Raw genomic sequence first — 23,518 nt, 5'->3', positions numbered from 1 at the left:
GACCAAGAGCAGCTGTGACTACTATCCAGGTGCTTACCGCCATCAAGGTGAATGCATGCGTGAATGGGTGAATGACTGAATGTAGTGTGAAGTGCTATGGGCTTCTGTGGACTAGAAAAAAACATTATACAACTAAACCATTTACCATTTTACCATTTACCATTCATTTGACCATTAAATGGCACAACAGGCTCAGCAGATCAATGAAAACGTTAGAACAATAAAGCTTGATTACAAATGCACCAGACACGGGCAAGTGTGTCGCTTTTGTTTGTTACTCTGTGAAGTAACATGAAGTGGGCGGGTTAGCTAGAATTTGACCTTAAATAAAAGCAGAATTACGTAATATTACTCAAGTACAAGTAAAAGGTTAGCTGAAGTAAAACTGCTACGAGAAGTTTTTATTTTAAATGCTCAATGTAAATGAGTAAATGTAACTATACACCTCTGCTTGAATCTGCTTTTATATCTATTGCACTATTTAAAAGAAATTTATAAGAATTTAGGTGAATTGGAGCTTTTATGTCATAGCTTTGTGTTTTTATGCAGCATTATTGGGATTTCTTACTTTACTCCAAACATGACTCAACCAACACAACAACACAGCATGTAATAATTTTTAATCAACCATTTACAACATCTAATCAACATAAATTTCCTCCTATCTTCTTAAAGGACATGTGCATGTGGTGTTTGCAGGTATATAGAAAAATGTACTTCCTCTGTTTATGCGGCATGTAGTGTGCATGTGTCTAATGACGGCAAAAAGTCAAGATAGCTTACTTGTGTATGGGTCTAAGTATGAGACGGGTCGACTGAAGGGAGTTAAGAGGGTCCTCATGCTGGCTGCTTGGGACTTTCACTCACTCTTGTATCGATTAGCCTGTCCACCGTGTAATTAGGCCTCACTGAAGGCAAGTGGGAGAGAAATAGAGGGGGGGAAGGGTGGCAGGCGGGGGAAAGGCCATTTCTGTATGTTGTGTCAATACAGGAAGAAAAGAAAACAAGGGGTAGATGAGATACTGGCAGATCTGTCACAAAAGTTCAATATTCTTTGGCTTCTTGGCCATCTGTAGGGCGTTGAGTGAGAGCAACTAAACACTGAACAGATGAGAAAGGTGAATAGGCCAGTGAAGGGGACCGGAAAAGCAAAATGTCACTTTGAGCTCTTGATTGATCTGTCAGTTTAGTCATGGTAGCCCTTTTTTTTTTCTCACAGTGAAAAGAGTGTCTGGGGTGAAGGTGCCAGTTGGATCTATAGATACATTTCCATGTGTCAGCCATGATTTGTTCATCATGTGGATGTGTTTGAATGAAGAGACAAAAAAATTAAAGAGCGGCTGATGAGGTTTCAAGGAATGAACATTATTGTAACTGTCTGAACAGCAGTCATTACTAAATTTGAATGTTTTCCATTTTTTCTCCAAGTGAAATATTGAACTGCTGAGATATTAACTGCAGTAGTTTCCTCTCTCGGTGTCCTCATTTAGCAGAAACACAGATTACAGAGGGTAACGTTATCCTAGAACAAATTAAATCTCAAAAATGTCACAGCAGTTTTTCCGAATAACATTTTATGAACCTTTGAAAGACTGTCACATTTGCACTGAGTAGTTATTTACAGATTAAGATGATAATTTATGCATAAATTGGAAGTAGAAGTAGGAGGCAATGCACCACCAATGACTGCTGTTTGAAGCACATGCTGAGAAAGGAATGAGCAAAGCATTTCCTGTCAGTGTGAACTGTTTGATATAATGGAACAGCAGAGTAAAAAGTAAAAACGTTGCACTTTAAGTGAACCCTGTTCTGTTTAGTATTACACTGCCTTACTTTTCCATTAGTTTACATGTTTCTTTGTCACGAAATGTCATTACTGGAACTCTGATAAATGATTTTTTTTAGTTGCAGGTTTTAGTTACTGATTGTGCATTTAGTTCATGTTTTATTTTTACAGCCTTATTTTCCATTACCGGGCTGCTTCTGAGTTTATTTATACAGTTTTAGGATAAAATAGATGCAAACCGTTTTTATTCTTTATCAATTGATGGTAGTTTGAAAACATGAATTTGCTTATCACTGAATGAACAACGAACTACAGCCTTATTATAACGATCCTACATTAAGCTTGAACATAGAACACTAAACAGGTGCGATGTGTAATTTGTACCTTATCAGTATAGTTTCTTCCTTAGTTCCCTTGTAAGACTATAAATGTATTACTGTTTTATTTTTGTTCTAATTCAATGATTATCAGCTTATTTCATATGCACTAAAGTCCATAACAAAAAAGCTCTCTGTTGAAGGTTTCATATTGTACAAATAGACTGAAAATAAAAGACTGTACCATCATTACCCTTATCTGATATGGAACTGTTAACTTTTCCCCCATGTTTTCCAAATGCAATATACTGTTTGAAAGCCTTTAAAATGATCAGCCATGCATGAATGCAATGATCGGTCACAGTAGAAAAAAAGGTTATATTTAAACACTGTGATCCCCAGTATTGTGGAGTCATGGGACAAATAAGCTTACTTTATTGTCATTGCACAAAGACACAATAGTGAACTTGGCAACAAAATGTCGTTGCTTGGCTACTCTAGAACCGAACAAAGAAAAACAATGAAAAACTATAAGCGTGCCCATAGATATATAAAAGTGTGCAGGTAAGAGAAAAAATAAATAAATAAATTGGAAAGAAAATGCAATGGTGATTACGTTAATTGTGTTAGTAATTAAATGAAAGTGTGTCTATAATAAAAAAATGAAAAGAATTTAATATATTTTTAACTTTTTCAATGAAATACAGTATGAGTTTTCTGTCATGGCTCTTGGGGGTTTAAGATGTAGGAACTGTTGGAGTTTATGGTGCTTTAGAAGATGGATGTTTTTTTCCTGCAGTTTCTGGCACAAAAACAAATAGCCAATGTTGTAAAGCTGCACTACGCATGCAGACATGTCAGCTTAAAGCATGATCTCTCAACAGTACACAAAGTTATCACCTCCTGATACTCATGTTTAGGCGTAATGTCGTCCAAAGTTGAGGCTTCCACACAAGGAGGCACTGCAGTGTAATTAAGATATGTTCATTGGGGACAGCAGGGAAGTCATTGCAACTAATGTTGCAACTAATCCTCACAACAACTGATGACTGGTAGACACAATGTATTATTCTGATTGGGGAACTGCAAGGCACTTTACAGAGATGCTCGAAGCAGGAGACAAAATATGGGGTTAGAGTCGGTTAAGATTTGAACTGCTATGAAAAGCCACATCACCACTGCCCGTTATCTCAATAACTAACAAATTCTTCAATACTCAACATTAAATTAGATGTTTTATAGTTTTATTCCTTCTTTTGGTTTGACCTTCTGACTTTCCCCTCATACTGAATGAACAGTTCATGCTGCTCTTGGCTTCTTGTTTCCCTTTTTTCCCTTCCCTGTGGAGAGGGACATTTTATGTGTAAAAAGCTTTGCTGTTTCCCTTGACACAATCCACTCCATGAAATCACTCCAAGTACATCCCTCCAGTGCAGATACCACTTAGTGAATACCTTGAGGTTACCAGACACGTCCTCTTACACAGCTGTAATGGTTTATGGAGGACAGGAGATGACACTGTCTGAAGAAGTAAACGGAATACTTGCAAAGCTTTGTTAGTTTGTCTCATTCACAGAATAAATCATATAAATTTTTATTAGTGTGAATTGCATCTCGTAGACATGGCAGTGTGGGTGCAACACTGTCATGTCTGTGAGGTGAATTGGATATGTACTGCTTTGAATAAGTTACACATGAGAAAAACGATCGCACAACACCATTTGGATAGTGATTGTTTGCACTATTATTGTAAATATTCAATTTATTTGAGTTCAGTATCAACAGGTGCCTAAAAGTAAAACATTTATTTTCTATGTGAGTCTCAATCTGACAGGTGAATAACTGCTCTTTTCCAGGGGTTCATTTGCATTTCAAAGAAAAAGCCATACTGTCACGTCTTTAATTTTCTGGATTCAGATTTTGTTCAATGCAAAATTTGACGTTCTAGTTAAAAAATTTAAATAAAAGAAATGTATCATATTAGGTTAACTGTTGTTACTCTCCAAGCAAAAGAAAGAACTGAAAAAATGTTCACATAAAGTCAAAATAACTACCATTTTAAACGATGTGCTGCTGAAAAAAGAATAAATAATTCAGCCCAAACAATATAATGAAAATCTAAGAATTACCAGAAGCTTACCATTTTTTTTTTAACTCCAAAGGAAAAATAAATGTATGGTCTTTTCTCAGTAGGCCACTGACCTCATCTCTCCTGCATATTTATGGTGATACTTGAAGACTGAGAAAGTCAGCGTTGCTGACATCACATGGGGGATTTTGAAACATTGTCAGATCATACTGAGAGAACATGGAAATGCATGTTTTGCACAAACTTGTAGCACCTTTGCCTTCTCAAGTGATACTTCCATGAGGACAAAATTGGGGCATGCTATAAATATTCTCCCATCTCATGTGCTCTGAAACTGAAACATTTTGCAGAGATTTAACTCCTTGCTTTAGAGAAACAGCTGTGCTGATTAACAATCTGTCAAAGATTACCTGGAACACTTTCAGAATTAAAACACCTTCTGACATTTTAGGTCCTTGAGTTGAAAATACACACGTTTGTAACACAATTCCCTTTAAAAAAACAAAATGCCACTTTCCCCAGAAAAGGCATTGACAGTGGTAATCCAGAGATGTGAAGATGTGAAAATCTATTTGCAAATATTCGCTAACTTTTAAAGGCAGTATTTTGTAAAATTGACTTGTAACATTATATAATTTTATAATGTTATTTCCTCATTAAAAACATACCTGGCACAAACTTGCCCCCTTGGCATGCATCATTGAGGGATGCTCGAATCTCCCATGGCAACCATTCATAGGGTGCCTAAGCACTTGCTAATAGAAAGCGGTGCTTATTTCCACAAAGCTCCTCCTTGGAGTTGCAGTCTCTGGCCGATCTTCTGCCTCACAGATCACCCATCCGCCTCACCTAACTGACTTTTTTTCCCCCAGACTAGCGACAGCAGCAATCAGCAAACAGCTGGTGAAATTGCAAGTCTGTGATTATCACACAAACTACTTCTCAGCCCAACACTCCTAAGAATTGTTGTAAACCACATAATGAAGTAGCATTGTTGAAATGACATGCTGAAGGCTGTGTCAGAAAGAGACAAAGGTGAATTCCAATTGACCTTTGTCAATTCCAATTTAGTTATGTTTTATATTTACAGCATTGTTATAACAACTCAAGGTTACATAGCTACTTGATTGTGATATAAAATGGCACCATGCCTGGAAAATACATGATACTGCCCCTTCAAGACATTTACGAATAATAGTTTTAGGGTTTCTTCCAGATACACAAACAACCAAATAAATCATTGAGAAGTGTTTGGCATGCCAGATTGCTAAAGGTTGTCTATAATGACCACACTGTACTCTTTTTAATACATAGTGCTTCTTCCATGGGACATAAAGAGAAAGGTCTTTCTGTTTTTTTCACTTGATCTCAGTCTTCCTCTCCCATCTTTTCTCAGGGGATATCTGGGGAGCTAATGATGCCACATGAGGATGAAAGAAATTTGCCTAAGGAAAACTTGCACACATTTTTTTGCAAACATGAGAATAAGTGTGCTTACGCAAAATCACGGGCAGCAATCGTTGCTTCAGGTCCACTAAAGTGAAGCAGAAATAGTTATTTTTGGAGCAGCTTACCTTCATTTTTACACAGCAACAGCTGTCTAACATGGCACCTAGAAATGTACTGATTGATAAAGCAGTTTCTTCTGTTTAAGGTTAACAAGGATATTTGCCTGTTTTGTAGAGGGACACCAATGACTTGTCTTGGACTATTTCAGACCCCTCAGTCTTCCCATTGTATTGTAGTAGCAGAAGGTCTTTGAATTGTTACTTTCATGCAGCGGTATTAGTACATTTAGATCATGAGAAAAAGTGATGCCTGATGAGAGATACTGTAAGATTTTAGCACTGTCTTAAAGAAAAAAAAAAGTGAATGATCACACTTTTTCTTTCTTATTTTTATCTCGTCACACTTGTTGGCATTTGTTGCAAAAACATATTTTTATGTGTATCCAGACAAAAAAAAGTGATGTGTATTTTGTGAAACATCAAGTCCCATCACAAATATGAAGTTTGTATGTCACAACCTTTTAACAAATTTTGTGTGTATTTGGATTAAATGCACAAAATATACAGTGAGCAACTAAATAATGTTTCTTACCTGAGTAACTCTTCTTTGTTCTTAGAGACTCTTTCTATGAGTTGCTAAGATTTCCAAAGATAACTAATACGTTTCCCATCTTGAACTGAAAGTTCAATGCTCTAGGCAATAACATAATTAATAAGTTGACAAGGACAGTTACCCTGCCATGTAAGTCACTTCACATTAGTGAAACTTCACTACTGCAGAGCACAGAAGTGTCTCATTGGCACCACAAGATTACATATGTAGATTTTAGTAGGTAATGACAATTATTTAGCAAATATGTAAAGTCGGTCTCTGACTTGGAGACTTATTTTCTTTTTTTTTTTTCTTTTCCTTTGTACATACCAGAGATGACTGACACAAACGGTTTTAAAATCTGTCTGAGTCACAAATGGTTGCCCCTTTTTGTGAAGCAACCAGCTGCAGTCATGTTGACAAAAATCCAATATATGAAAGATTGAACTTTTCTTTACTCAAGGGCTTGTGGCATCTGGTTACAGCCCCAAAAAGCAGTAAAACACATGTTACTTTGTTGCTAAATTAGAAAATGCTGTAAATAGGTAATTGTGAAGGAAAGGCAGAGGAAAAGATGAAACTAGACATGGAGAAAAGACTAGAAAATAAAACTGAAAGGGGTGCTGCTCAGCCTCTTCTTGAAGACGCTCAGATACTTTGATTCACGAATCATATTTGGATTGCTGATATTACCAATAAATTGTGACGTTCTTGGACTTCATCTGGTTTGTTGCTTGGTAGAATGCAAGTCAAATGAATGATAAGCATTGCTATTCAAATTATGTCACTGGTTCATTCCAATTTGAATAACATTTGAGAAGGGATGTTTGTTCTGTAATCTAATAATGAAATGAAATGGATTTCATGTGCAGAGGCTGCACATTTTCAAAGCCATGACTTTTCCACTGCACCCCTTCTTCTCTTTTTAAGCATGTGTTTAATCATGTCTTTAGCTGCATGAGACCAGCCTGGTGCCTAAACTTTACCAGTTTCTTGCAATAGTTACAAGTCACACCTGAAATAATAGTTGTATTAAAGATTAATTCTTTTATTTATTCAAAATGATCCAAAACTGTTAAACGAAGCATTAAAAGTTTAAACACAGTTTGAGTCACTATTCATTTCGTGTCCTTTTTTACTTGTAATAATTGACTTAACTTAATTCTTTCTTAATAGACTCTACTGACACACGTTACAACACAGGGGAGTAATGTTCTGCCAAACCTTAATCTAGTAGTTTTGATCCTTGAAACTAATTAAACTTTGAACAAGATCAAAACTGAAAAAGACAATGGTCTGACAAGGGACATTTCTAATATCCAAATCTATAAAAAAATATATCTATTCACGCTGTTTTAATTTTTCTTCCTTTAGAAGAAAGAAATTGAAAATTGATTATATTCATAACAGCTGCAGGGAACATTTTTCAATAGTGCTTCACGTCATTTTTTGCTCTCAACTATTAAACTGAATACTGAAAAGTTTAAAACACCCTGTTTGCTACTTTTATCTCTGGTTTGAAAGATTCTGTTTAAATATTTATTTTGATTGTTTATTTAAAAGTCTTTTTTTATTCCTGCTCAGATATGTAGAGGTATCTCTAGTTGTGCCGCTTATTATTCTTCATACATTCAAAAAGTAGGTGCATACACCGCTCAGGAATATTATCAAAGAGTATCCCCCTGTCAAAAAGATGTTTGCAGAACAGAATTTGAATTGAAGTTCAGTTTTAACTTTGAATCGATAGGATTTCTCTGGAGAAAGTACAAAAGTATAGCAACCAACTTTATGCCAGAATGCATAAAGGTGTGCATTAAAATAAATAAATATATATATATATATATATATATATATATATATATATATATATATATAGATACATATATTTATATATATATCTATAGATATATATAGAGAGAGAGATATTGTATATCTATATATATGTATATGTGAGAATTTATTCTTTTTTTTTTAACATCATTGATTCAGGCTTTAAAAATATTGTTTGTGTTCAGGTCTCTTCCAAAATGCGACTTCATGTTGTTTGGCAAGCATTCCAGGTTTATAGTTTTAGGTCGAGTAGGAAACCTACTTCTCACTGTAAATGTCACATCCCACTGTGATCATATGCATAATGCATTTCATTCCTTCCTTTGACATACTGCAGCTATAGTTAAATAAAAGCTTTGAGTTATTCTGTCATAAAGACGAGGCATTTTGCAGTAAGAAATCACCTGCCGATTCCTTTTGGACCGTAGTTGCACAGGAGAGTGTGAATAATCTTTTGAAATAGATTACCATGAGTGAAAATGGGCTAATTATCTAGTGGGCACATGGTGGATGGGTTTGCATAAAATCATTACTTTCTCCACGTAATGTCTACAGCCATCCTGTAGACATAATGTAGACATAATGCACCTACTCACACACACATAATGTGGACACTCATGCAAACACACAAACCTTTTCATGCTCCCTCTGGATGTTTCACACAATGTATGATTATAATTTGATGCAGAGAATTGGTTTCATAGGCAAGTTTATGTCAAATTTACAAAGTAACGCTGCTATAGCTGTTGCAAAAAATGAACAAATTAGTTGCATTGCTTAAATGTAAAATATACTTTTTTAAATTTACTTTGATTAATGATATTTCTGCTAGGTTTTCATTCCTATTACAAGTTTTGTATCAGCTCTCACATAGATTGTTGTAGCTCTTTGCAACATGGTCTTTATTTGCCACCACTTTGGCCACCAAAAGCTGTGCATGATAAAGGTGGTAAGATCACATCACACATAAACAAGCCCCCACACACAACATGCCTGTTGCTTTTATGTTACTGTTTGAAATTCTATTACCTATTTCATCAACTCAACTGGTGTAGCACTACAACCGTACTCTTCCAAGTAGTTAGACCACCAAACATCAACTACGAGATATTTCCTGCTTTTTGTCTTTCAGTTTAAACTCAGAAACATGTCTGAGTAACTGATATTCATTTAGGGCTTCAATGCATTTAGAGGACAGTTTTACTTTGCTATTTGCTTTTTCTAACAATCGTTTTCCTGGTCATTGGTCAGGACAGCTAATGTCTGTACCTGCGTCTAGAAGAAAGCTAGTTTGACTTTCAATGTGTTTCTCAACCTACATTTTTGCTATTCACTTATTTCCCTTTGGAGTAGTATGTCTCTGAAGCATAGATAAATGCCTGGATTAATCTAAAAGGCGTTAGCACTTATTAGCTCCACATCTAATTTCTGTTGCATACCTTGCAAATTTAGTACCAAAATTTTAAATGTTTTTTTTGTTGTTTTTTTATCACACTGAACAGAACTAGTTCAAGTATATTGAAGTAGAGATCACTCACTCCCTACAGAAGTTATCTTTTAGCTACAATAGTTTTTTTTAATAGGAATGAAATTTGCATATTACCATCCTAATTAATTATCTAATTTCTTTATTTTGTTAAAGGCTCCAATCCAACTAATTTTCAGCTAGTTTGAGTATTTACTCCCACACTTCAACACAAAATGTTACACCACGTATTTTGTCAATTATGCTTTATTTTAAATCAATCAGTCATTCAATCAAGTTTATTTATATAGCACATGTCAACAACAAGGCAGTTCAAAATGATTCACATCAGAAAGACATAAAATTACAAAGTCACAGAACACCCAGTGATTTATTTTATTAATTTGCTTAATCTAATATGCCTTCTAGATGACTTTCATCTCTTTTCACACCATTATGTCACAAATATCAAACTGGCTAGATTTGCATTAAATCACAGAATAGCAAGTTGCTAGCTTGGCGAACAGTGATGTGCACTGACACAAGATGAACACAGAAGCATTAACAATGAGGCATGACAAGATTTGCCATATTATTCATACATGAGATCACACTTCTGGAATATGCCCTGACTGGAAACTGAAATTACACCGTGTAGTAATGGTAAATGGTCATGAAAATGATTTAATGAGTTGCGCTCATTAGTACAACACTTATTTTTACTTGGTTAGTCATATAAACAATCAAAATGCAAATGTCTGACTCCTATCTATCTGTATGTGTGTATTTTTAAATGCTATCATTATCTGAATTTTATTGGATTTGAATTTTGACTGCGACTTTTCCGACGAATCCTTTGCAATTCTAGACAATGCCATTGCAATTTTCGACTAAGATTGATTTAATACAGTAAAGTCATTGAAAAGTGACATTTGTATAGGCCTGCTGAATGAGTGACAGCAAACGTGTAGCATACTGGAGGATGTGAAAATAATAAAAAAAAAGAAAACAAAAAGTCGAGTGGAGAAGGGTAATATTTTACGGTCCTGTTTTGTCTTGTGGCAGTTATCAGCAGCTGCCAGTCTGATAATTGCTGCTTGCAGCCCAGTGCTACTCCGTCAAGTCTGTACTGACAGCCCAATTCAAGCCCCTGGTTATAGAAGCTGCTGCCTGCTATAGCTATTGGGATAACACTGGCTTTTGTTTGATATCAGAGCTTAGTTGTTTGTGTCAAGTGCATGTATTAAAAAGTCTTATAAAGTCTGGCCTCCCCCCCCCAACTGAATGGCATTTTCTTGTACATCCAATATATGAATGTAAAAATAAAAGCTTTTACATCCCTATATCAAACATATTCAAGATGGGAAAATGTGCTGAGTGCTGCAGCAGGCCAAAGTTTTCATTTGATCATTTGTAAAGCATGAAACAAGCCAGCAAATGGCAGCTGGGGATGTGTGTTTCTGTCTGTGAGGAAATATTAAGGAGAAACAGATTGCGAAGAAGGGTAAAAGAAAAACGACGGGAATTTTCTTTGATTTAAGACCCGTCGTTCCTCTTTGAAGAGCTGCGGCTCTGCAGTGTACAATCAACACGTTCTGTCACTTAGCTAGCAGATAACTGATGTTCCACTCCCCTCATAACCAGAAGCTATCAGTCTGCAGCTTCTGCTTGTATCTTTCCTGTCGTCTCTCAAGTAAATTACAGCTCAGCAGACCCAGATAGCTGGATGTTCTTTCACTGCCCTCCATTTCTCTTTCCACTCTTGACCTTCGTTTTTCTGTTTTCTTCATTAGTTTCAGTAAAATCGATGTGGTGCGATTTAAGTTTGGCAAAATGCGTGCAACAATAAACCGAGTTACTATCATTTGGATGTTAAAAGTAGTATATTTTTGTTTTCTTCAGTGGCTTTCTTAGTACAATTAAAGGGCAACTATATATTGTAACACTGCTATGTGGGGCAAATAGACGTGTTACCGCAAAACAGGAAGTGGAAAAGAGCAGCTTACGATGAGAGAACTGCATGGCTGACCAGACTTTTATTCACTTCTTATCCAATTCAACATCAGTGTTCAGCCCTCACAAAAAACCATAGAAGAAAATTTACATCATTAATTAAACATAACCTGCTCTGTTTATTTATTGGGTAAGTTTTTCTGATCTCCGCCATTGATCAACTTATACTCAAATCAGTTCACATTGGAGGGATTATATTTCAGTTCTTTGTTTTACTGCTCCAAAAAGTCAGACTAAAATTTTTGTCCAAGCATCCATTGTCATGAACAGACCAAATGTTATTCAGTTGTTGTGCAGTACTGTCACAGTCCTGTTTGATGTCACTTCTTCACAACATTGACGTTCTCTACCAACCTACTGCTCTTCCTTCCAGGGAGGAGGTGTTAGCAAGAGGTGATAAAACTGCATCATGCCTGCTTCCGTTACCCAGACTAGAAATAGACGGTTCAACTGGAATTAATTATGCCAAATGTCACACGGCAGAAGATTAGGAAGAGGATACTTATCTCGCAGGGTAAAATGAGAAAAAAAAATTCGTCCTAATTAGTCCCAAAGGACAGGATCCATCAAAATAGGATACTGGGGGGAACACAAGAGTGCGTTTCTCTTTTCACATGCTGCGATTTTCTAAATCGATACCAGTAGATTGTGCTGAAGCTGTCATTAAAATATTTTGGTCTCAAGCATCTTTGCACCAAAGAAACAATAGTTCTGTTGCCTGATTATAGATTATATACCAGACCCAGGTTAAACGTTTCCTCGGGAAACCACAGTGGAATGTCCCTAAAGAAAATTACCAGTGGCAACATGAATGTGTTGACCAACCAGAACATTTTGATCAGTTTGATTGTTCAAGCTCAGACTACTTGTTGTACATCTCTTTTTCAAACTGCACTTACCAAATATTAAAAATATAAATTCTGACATAGATTACCTGTTTTGCTGACCTTAAATAATCCATAATGACAAGGAATCTATGCACCATTTAGGTTTTGATGTTTGGCCACAGAGTGAACTCCTTTTGTCAGAGTTAGCTCTGACAAAAGCTAACTCTTAAAGGTCATGTTTATCTCTTGGATCATTTTTGTTTCTGTATGAGTGATTCATGAACCTCCAGTGCTTTATTACAAAAGGACTGCTGCACAGAAAAAGGTGCAAAATTGAATCGCGGCTTGTGAAAATTAAATGAGATGAAAAACAAAAGCATTTATTTTATTAATAACAGATCAGGGAAAAGAAAAAGAAATAATGCTAGTCAATTACAACAGCACTTAATCTAAAATAACACTCTACAATCTGACAAGAAATTTTCAGAGGATTTTCAGAGCTTGTGTGGTTCCAATTGCTGACTGCCATGGTGCACTCTGTTTTTTAAGAGTGTCAATTTATGGAAGACAAGAGCCCTGAAGAAAAACATTGCACCTTGAGTGCCATGGTCATATGTTACAATCACAAAGTCTTGTTTCCTGCCCCTCAAAAAAAACGTAATTGCTGGTTTTCCCCAGAGCAAGTAAAGGATTTGGGTCTGAAGATAAATGTTATTTGATTTACATCATAAATTTCAATTCCACTTTAAAGCTGAAAATAAGACAGTCACTTTTCAGTCAGTTCAGTTCTGTTACACAAATTATCTCATACCTCAAAGCCTATATGAGTTGCAGGATCTAGAGGTTGTCAAAGCAATCTGGGACATCTCTTCGGTGGGAAATGATCCATCTGCAGGTATATGTCTGTCTGCATCACAGGCATCCTCTTGCTTTTTCCCTTCCCCACTCCCAAGATGAGCAAAAGAGCCTCATTTACACACGCTTCAAAGGCACTGCCTAACTTTTCTCCCACATGACTTCACTTCCCAGGGGGGGTCTGTCTATCCCTTTGAATCCCAACCAAACAGGCTTTGATGGTGTCTTTGTGCATTACATGAGTCAACTGCATTCCACTGAGAGAAATATGCATGCTCTGTAGTACCAGCTCTGATATAAAATGGCATAGAAGTCTAACTTGGCACTATTCAAGTTCTCATAAAAGAAATGGATGTCTTTGCACATTGATGCTCATTTCTGTGGAGTTAAATGCATTCAAACCGATGTCAGACATCAGTTCTTACAAAGCTTCTCAGTGTAAACATTTACAACGTAGAAAACATAGGGAACATGCACTGAATTTTTGCTGTGATTGATAATAAATCTTATTTTTTCTAAATCACTGGTAGATTTTTTTGTGTGTGGGCACACTATTCAACTGAGCTGCTTAATTTATTGTCAGTTTAAATTTAGTCCTATGAACCAAATATGTTCACCCTACAATGTCTATACGAATTCAAAGTTTAGACTTTCTCTGCTTTGAAACCCTTACAGATTTCTTTTGCTTTTGCTTTCTTTGTCTCACTTCAGTGATTTTACATTTCAGATGATCAAACACATTTTGATATCAGACAAAGATAACCTCCAACCATCCATCCATCCATTTTCCTGCACCCTTGTCCGGGAGGGTTGCTGGTGCCCATCTCCAGCTGGTGTGCCGGGCGAGAGGCGGGGTACACCCTGGACAGGTCGCCAGTCTGTTGCAGGGCAACACAGAGACACACAGGACACACAACCATGCACACACACCCTCACACCTAGGGGCAATTTGGAAAGGCCAATTAACCTAACAATCATGTTTTTGGACTGTGGGAGGAAACCAGAGTACCTGGAGAAAACCCACGCATGCACAGGGAGAACATGCAAACTCCATGCAGAAAGACTGGGCCGGGAATCGAACCCAGAACCTTCTTGCTGCAAGGCAACAGCTCTACCAACTGCGCCACTGTGCAGCCCCTACAAAGATAACCTGAGTTTTTAAATTATGATTTTGTTTATGAAGAAAAAATTGCTAGGAAAGCTAACCTGACCCAGGTGAAAAAGTATTCAACCCATGGCAACTCATGAATAGATGTGACTAACCACAATTTCACCATCCACTCTATGACTTTATTAAAACTACACATACACAATCAAGTTTTGAGTCCTTGTTCCTGGTGAAACAGCCTGATCAGTCTGCATCTCCCAGCATTCATAGCGCTGAGGAATCCCTCTGACATCACTGATGTCTATACAAGGGACGGGAACTAATGTGCTTATTCCCAGCAGCATTTCAGCCGCGCAGAAGGGAGCATCAACTCACACGTGAATGTCTGTGACTTGGAGTTTGTCTTGTAATCGGTGAGCCGGTTCAGATCCCTGCTCCGTCTGGCCCAGTCACTGTGTCCTTGGGCAAGACACTTCACCCGCCTTGCCTGCTGGTGGTGGTCAGATGTCCTTGTGGGACTGGTGCATGACAGCCTCGCTTCTATAAGTCTACCCCGGGGCAGCTGTGGCTACAGTCCAGTAGCTTACCACCATCAGGGTGAATGACTGGATGTAGTGTGAAGCACTCTGGTGTCCTCTGGTCTTGGTATGAAAGCAAGAGGTCAATTACCATTTGTGAATGGCCACGGCAAAACCACAAACAAGTCTGCAAAAGTCAAGTTTCAACAGAAATCTGACCGTAACTTCTGCTCTCAAGCTGAGTAGGTGGATTTCTCCATTGTGCTGCAGCAAAGTGGAACCTCAGGCTTGAACCAAGTCAAATAGCTGTCATTAGTGCTGCCTTAGTTGCCTTTTTTTTCCATCTTTCTGGACTTTCTCTCAGGACACTGTATTGAAAGGATGCTGTAAAACTGGTCTTTATGTGCCTTGGCAAGAATAAGTTAATTAGGACAGAATGACTTAGAAATCTTTCAGTTATGTTTTTGTAGTGGGTTTTCGAACTGCTAAATCAATGTTTTCTTTGAAGAGTTGCTGATTTCATGGTTCGATCGCATTTACTGGAATATGTAGTGAAGGAGGGGTATTTGATACAACATTAGCCCAAAAGCTAACAAGGGGGCCCAAAGTACAGATATGTGCACACTAGCAAGTTCACTTCTGATTGGTGCTGATATTGTCAGAGTTTGGAATCATGGACCTGTCGGAAAACATATTACAAATTCAACATGCTCAAAAGCTCGCTAATGGCTGAATTAAAATGATTCTGCGATAAAGAGTGGCCCAAATATCCTCTACATCAATGTAACAAACCGGTTGCCAGTTTCTATAAATGGTTGATGGCAGCTGTTGTCACCACATCGGCAGAATGAGCTGTTAGGTTTAGGAAGGGACACAGAGGGACACAGAGGGACAGCTTGGTTTATTTATCCAACAAATCACTATAAATGTACACTATTTTTGATGTTATTGTGATAAGTAAATAAAATATGCTGTCCCTTTAAATACATTTTTTCTTGTTAGACTTACAGTCTGTTTGTTATCCCCAAACTATCTCAAGTAAAGCTAATGTATCTTTTATTTTAGCTTCAATTCTATTACCTCCAGAATCACCAAACACTGTCATGCTGCGCTGCTTTTTTATTCAAACATCAGAACATTCCTCCGGTCTCCGTCTCTCCAGTTGATCCCTTATGCACACATAAGTGATGGTAAGTTCTCTGTCTGGGTATTAGATGTCCTTGTTCCTGATTTGTTTTCTGTGAACTAACACAAGCAGAAGAACTCATAAGTCTATATATTGAAAACAAAAGCACTGCACACAGAGCTTTAACTCTTGTTTTACTGTCCTCTGAAATCCAAGCTGCGGATATATTTATTCAGTGCAGCATGCAGACAGTATCAGCAACCAGCTCACAGCCTTGTCTTTCTCCTCATATATTCAACTTTCACAGAGCAAAAGAGTAAAGAGCTGACAAAAGTGATACTCTACTTTTCTCAGATTCGCTAATATGCATGATCACTAATATGCATGACACAACCTCCACTGCTTTCATTATGTGTTATTTTTTTCGTCCTTGCTTATTTTATCATTTGTTCTCTGATCAACGTTAGAGAACAAATGTTGATCAGTTTGTTCTCTAACAAACTGATAAATGCATTGAATTCATTGAGATGACTCATCTCAATGAATCATCTCATCTCAATGTGAATTGATTATTAAAGGTAATTCTTACATATCTCATTACAGTTGTTTCTGTTGCTTAAAAACAGCATAGAAATAAATAAAACCAATATGCTTTCAAAACCCAAGAGGTTCTGCTAGGATTGTTTACTTTAATACATATAAATAGATCTATGGAAAAGGACATATATTTGTGTCTGGAAATCATTACTTATTTCAAAAAAGGATCTGTGACACAGAGAAACCATATAGGATAAAATATCTATTTGACTTTATTAATAATGATGATAGTTAATAATAATATTTATTGTCCACAGATGTTGAAATTTGCCCTTGGCTTTGTATGGTGGCTAAAAGCTCCCACAATACATATTAAGATCACAACAAAGCCACAAACTTTCAAACCTGCAACGAGTAGAACTTAAGATTTGAATAATAATCAATAGCTGAGTAACATTCCTGAAATGTGCTTTTGTTTGTTATTAAAGTTTTTATTAATGTTTCAGAACATGTTTACAGCCTTTCCCAACCCTTCCCACACCCTCATAAAACAAAAATGAGGGTGTGGCAAAAACAAAAATGAGGGCAAAAAAAAACAGATCAGTGCATATCAAATCAATAAAAGTTTCACAAAAGATTAAATATCCTCGATGTTAGCAGAAACAACCACAGTAGTCACTCGCCAGTATTTTCCATAACAGTAGGTCATCATAGAAGTTTACTTGTCCCAATGTTGCAGGAGATGAAACAGTTCCAGGATTTCTTGAAGTTCTCCATGTCATCATTTAGTTTGGCCAGCATTTGTTCATATGACACTATTTACAACATTAATTCTAACCAGCTCCTAATATTCAGAGCGATTGGAGACTTCCACAGTCTGAGGATTATTCTGGCAGCCGTGACCGTCCCCACCTGCATTACAATATTTTGGTGTATTGACATATTAGGCATCACTGTTTGATCCCAAAACAAGCAGAGTCTTGGTGACATAGGTATCCCCACACCTATCCACTTTCCAATGTACTGTAATACTGCTTTCCAGAATGGGGAAATTAATTTACATTCCCAGATCGCATGGATAAAGGTTCCCTGTTCAGTTTTGCATTTCCAACATAGGTTATTGGTGAGCAGACCTATTCTATGGAGCCTGGATGGGGTGAAACAAAATCTATGCATTTATAGTGCGTAAATTTCCCTCTTGATTCTTTAATATATTTTCCATTATTTGACAGTATTTTCAACCACTCTTCATCACTAAAAATGCAGCCAAGGTCCCTCTGCCAGACAGTCCCCAGACTTTTACATATATTTTTTTGCATACTATTAAAGAATTTGTAAAATGTGGATGCCCTATATTTAATTCTACTTGAGCCCATAAATTCCTGTATTGGATTATCCTTATATATGAATTTGTCTTTAATAATACAGTCTCTAATTTGTAGATATTTTCAGAAACTATCCTTTTTTATATTATATTTCAGCATGGCATCTGAAAAAGACTTAAAAACCCCGTCTGCATACAAATCATCCACAACACGTATTCTCTTCACAAGCCATTGTTCCCAGTAAACAGTTTTCCTTCCAATACAGATGGATGGATTCAACCACAGTGAGGAGTACAACTGTTTCGAATGTGACATCCTACATATTTTATGTATCTCCTTCCATACTAATTTAGAATGTGCTAATACTGGATTTGTGGGAAGAGGTTTTCTATTATCCGTTTTACCATGGGAAAGAATATCTATCGGTCTAAAGGGGTTAACTAATTCTTCTTCAATATTCATCCAGCTCAGCTTTGTTTCTCCCTTTTCAAAATACTTGGACAACCTAGCTATTTCAAATGCAAGATTACATAGTCTTACGTTAGGGAGGGCCATGCCCCATATGTCCCTTGCACACCACATTTTCTTGATGCTAATTCTGGGTTTCTTCTTATTCCAAAGGAAGTCCTTCACATAAGCCTCATACTGTTTGTAAACCTGGGAGGGGATGTCAACTGGCACCATCATGGATGAAATGTGCTTTTGAAAGTAAAATAGGTTGATTAAATGCATAATGGTTTGAGAAGCCGCATGTCCATCACATATTGTATATCAAAGATACACTAGTCATTTGTATTGATGAAAGATAAACTGCCACCACATTCTCTGTCAATGTCAGAGTGCAAAAATGACATGCATGAAACTCTTAGTCCGTTATTCTTCACCTTCACCGACACCTTCTGTTTGTCCTCACTTATTAGGAAATACTATTTTTCTGCTCAGTTGATTGCGCAGTCTTGTCTATTCACAGTTTAACTGGGGAATCTCCAGCTGAGACATGGGGATCTCATGTCTGGTGTGCCAACTATAAGTGGACATGTCAGATTTGTCACGTAGAGGTTAGACAAGAACATAAGCCTGTAAGACTCGAAAGATGTCACCATCTCCTCACCACTAACTTTTCTTCTAACAATATTACTAAAACCTGTCAGGACACAATAATTTCCTTTTTCTTTTTTCGTCTACTACTACAGACTATTTTTTTGGCATTCTTAGCTGCTCATTTTTGTGAAATTGTCTTTTTAAATAACTTAACATACAGTATGGGTTAAATCTGGGAAAAACATTTTCATGTTTTCTGTTTTCATATCAGTATTCTCACTTTATCCGTTAACAACACAAATTAACAGTCTGCTGTTTATTACATACTCATCTCATGTTTGCAAGGCATTTCAGCCTGAACCATCCTAGTGTATCTGCAGAGAAAAAAAAGCAGTGATCAAACTTTCCAGCTGCCACATTTATGAGCCATTAAGCGTTTCTTCAGCATTAAGAAGTTTATTGCCCACATTAGGCTGGAACCTAACACTGATTGCTATGTAAAATAAGCACAGATATCTTCTCCATCAGAAACAACATTATCCCTGTGCAAGTATCTTGATTGAGTAAGCTGAGTTTAATTGAGCTCATTGTTCGAGTGTATGTGAAAGTGTATGCCTGTCCTGCAAAACATCCCCTTTGTGTATCTCCAAAGGCAAAACTGGCAAAAGGCAAAAAAAAAAAAAGGCAAATTATATTTAAGTTTGATGACACAGACAGTAATTTACTCATCAGCATGAAGAAGAGACCATTTTATCCCTCTCCCCTCCCTGTAATTTACTGCCAGTTTCAATTAAGAGTCATAATTACATTTGTCCCTGCCTGGGTAAAACAAATCCATTGATGTTGATAAAAGAAGCTGCAGACAGTTGGTTCAAAATTTCCATTTAATACACTCCAGAGCTTGTTTATTGTTTACAAGTCAGGATCAAGAAGACTAATATTCCATAATGTGACATGCATTAAATTATGTTTTCTTGTCATAAACGAGCACGTAAATGCTGTGTGTTCTCTCATACAATGTTAATGAAGTTCTGGCTTTCCTCCTCTTGCGATGATAAGTTGACATGGTCCATTTACTGTTATTACTTGCATGACATGCAGAGAAGCAGCACGACTTGTATTCACACTGAAATCTCTGTCAGAATTGTTTAAATCATAATCATTTGATCTGTTCAGTTTGGATTATTGTTCAAAGAACATGGTTATTGGCATTTTGAAACAACTCTATCATTTCAGAGTTTAATTAAAATGCCATCTTTCTGCTTATGAGCATATAGTCACCAAACAGATTTAGTTGAAGACTTCTATTGCTTGAAATACTGGTTACTATTCCTTGGAGAAGGTTTTGCAATAGCAGGAGGGGCTGTCGGCTCACTTTCACCAGCGTGTGAACTCTTTCGTTCCAGTAAGAGATGCAAAATTGCCTACAGCTCTGCATAGAACAGAGCAAACAGGATGCTTTTATTGATGTAGTCTTTTTCAACTTGTACAGAGTGAGCAAGCTTTTATTTCCACAAGAGATCACTAATTGTATGGTTGAATTGAGGTGCACTGGTGTCTCTGGAGATTTTTCATCAGGCTTAATGCTTTCTTTCTGCTCAAGCTGGCAGGGACCAGCACAACAAACGCCAGCGATATTTGAGAATATGCAGCATGACCATAGAGGAGTAATACATAAAAAAAAAACTAAGCTAATCCGTCCATTATCTTCTATTTAATTTGGGATCGAGTTGATAGAGGCAGCAGCCTAAACAGAAAGAGCCAGACTTCCCTATGCCCAGACACATGGTCAGATCCTCCAGAAGAATCCCAAGGCATTCCTAGGACATCGAAAAATGATCATATTTTCAGCATGTCCAGGGTCTTCCTCTGGATCTCATCCCGATGGGGCATGTCCAAAACACCTCACTCGAGAGGCAACCAGGACATGACACCAATTAGATTTGAATTGGGGAGTTTGGTACATGACAACAACCAGAAGATTCAAATGTAAGTGTAAGTAACAAGTGTTATATTTTAAAAGTAAAAGTAATAACTTGAAGTTGGTTTAGCAGGAATTTTTCTGTTTGTCTTCAGATGTATTCTTGATACCTTGGGAAAAAAAAAAAAAAAAACTCCCCTGCTTTCATTAAAAACCACCGTACTCTAAATTTGGAGTAAAAATAGTGCATCATTATATGTATCAGTTTTTTGCAAATGTGTTTGAAGGGGCAAAAACATTTAGTTTTGTTTTAGGAGAAGTCTATTATGTTAAGAAGTGGTTCTTTACTTTTTTGGGGTTATTCAGTAAAGATGTGTAACACTCTGTCCCTTTATTGCAATATTTATATTGTTACACTACATTAGTGTTCTTGCTTGTGGATGTGTTTTATCTATCGTCATCAAGTATTGAAGATCAAGATTTTGTTTTCTAATATAACATTAAGTAAATAAAATTGGGGAATTGGATTTTGTTAATAAAATTTAAAGTAAAGTAATCTAATATAAATGCTTATTGCCGATTTCCAGTTACATGCATAATTGAAATTAGTTTCACACTGACTGCTACAGCTCTGTGTGACTAAAGTTTGTATCTCACACATGTGCAGTATTTGTAATTTTTCTCATTTAATATCTCCAAGACTTTTGGCTGAGATTTATAGTGTCATCTCTTAAATTACCTGCTTTAAACAGATGCTGTGAATAAGTCAGTGACATATGGAAAACCACTAGAAGAATCTGAGGCAACCTCTAATATAATTTTGCCCTTTTCCAAATAGGCCATCTCACTTCATCAATGGAATGACGGATAAATGTCCTTTTTTATTGATATAAAGGATTGTGTGTCCTCTTTTCCTAGGGGCACAGACCTCTGTGACTCATTAATCTGTGAGATTGGAACAGTCAGAACATTTGAACACCATGTCTCCCTCTCCCACAGCGTGATTTCTTCAATGAAACAGCTTCTTGGGATCCAGAAGAGGCAAACGAGGCTGTGACTTATGTTTTCAATTACTGAGATAGTCCATTTCACCAGTCTAACATTGCTTGGTGTATCCATCTGTGTGATTTGCTGGAGCATTCCCTGCATGGATTTATCAAAATCTGAAAAAGAACCATTGGGACACTTGAACTAGTTGTGACCTTTTGATAATTGTGTATCAATAATCCAGCTTTTGATTAAAAATATAAAGAACAGGCCTCTCGGTTCTAGTTAACATGATCTGTTGTGGACACCACAACCACTAAGAAATATAAATTGCCCCTTCTTGAGCCAAGACAAAGCCAAAAGAAATATTGAAGGAAAGGCTATAAAAATTCAGTCAGAAGGTTGTTATTTTTACTTGTTTTTTTATTTGTTTTGGGTTTTTTTTAACCAAAAGTCAGTTTATTGACACTGCTGCTAGATACACTTATCTCAGTTTGAGAAACAAGGTAATAAGATGCTAGCTCTATCGTTTAAGTAGAATTCTATGAAATTTTGGTCGGACTTAGCACAGAGAAAAACAGCTCTTTGTACTACGCTGTTTGCTTTGTACAGGGTCTGGGCTCTTGGCTGTTGAGATACAATTGCTTCCTGGAGGCGGGGACTGTGTGGACACACCATAGACAGAGTTGATGAAATATCTATTTTGGAAAGCTCTTTCAAAAGGAATCTTCTTTTTTATTTTTACCAAAAATTCAACTGACAGGCGATAGAAGCAGCTGAAAATTTGCTTTACAGCATTTCTGTCTTAGTGTGGACAGGGCCTTGGCTCTACTATCAGTTAGCTCCTCAGTATGTTGTACATTTCTACAGATATCTGCTAATAACCAATTTATTTGAATCGTGTGTGAAGCAACATCTTATGTGTTCTTATGATCCAAACTAGAGAAATGCTTAGGTTTTATATGTCCAGAAAACTAAATTGTGCTAATTCTCGACTTGTAACCTAACCTTACTTTACACAAATGAGCCAAAGCCTATACATAACCATTTAAATAATTTGTAACATTACTAATTGAAGAGCAGCTTCTGCTGCTTTGCACTGTAAAATATAGGTAATTAAAACACGCTGCACATTTGTTAAAAAGCAGCTTTGACATCTTGCTTGTTCTCTCATATCAAACCCATTTGATCTTCTGCAATAGGGTGTAATGAATGTCTAACTGAACAAATATGAATTAACCATGGCTATGTCTAGATAGAGATGCGTTAAAGGTGATAGAGATGAAATTGAAAGGCCTGTTGAAATGCACAATAGGACGCTGTGTGCAGACAGAGCAGACTAGAGTTGTGCAGCTATGTATACTAATGCCGCTGAGTTCCCCAAATCAGAGCAAGAGAGAAGGGTACCGCAAACCTTAAACCTCACAGCAACATCAGTGTCATTTCCCATGTGGCCAGCTGATTTTCAGGCTTGAACTGACAACATAAATGAGAAAGCATAAATCCGAATAAGTAAAGAAGACGGTATCAAAGACATTTTAGCGTACTGCGGGATAGGCTGCAAATAAATTGTTAATTCGTCTCATGTAGAGTTAAAACACATTCTGCTGTTTGTAGAGAAATAATTTATTCTTAGTAAAAAAGAGCAATGTTAGTGAAAGCTCATGCGGAGT

The sequence above is a fragment of the Poecilia reticulata genome, chromosome 15, assembly GCF_904066995.2.
Source record: "Poecilia reticulata chromosome 15, P_reticulata-male-v2, whole genome shotgun sequence".
Taxonomy (NCBI): Eukaryota; Metazoa; Chordata; class Actinopteri; order Cyprinodontiformes; family Poeciliidae; genus Poecilia; species Poecilia reticulata.
Note: the sequence above shows the minus strand (reverse complement) of the source record.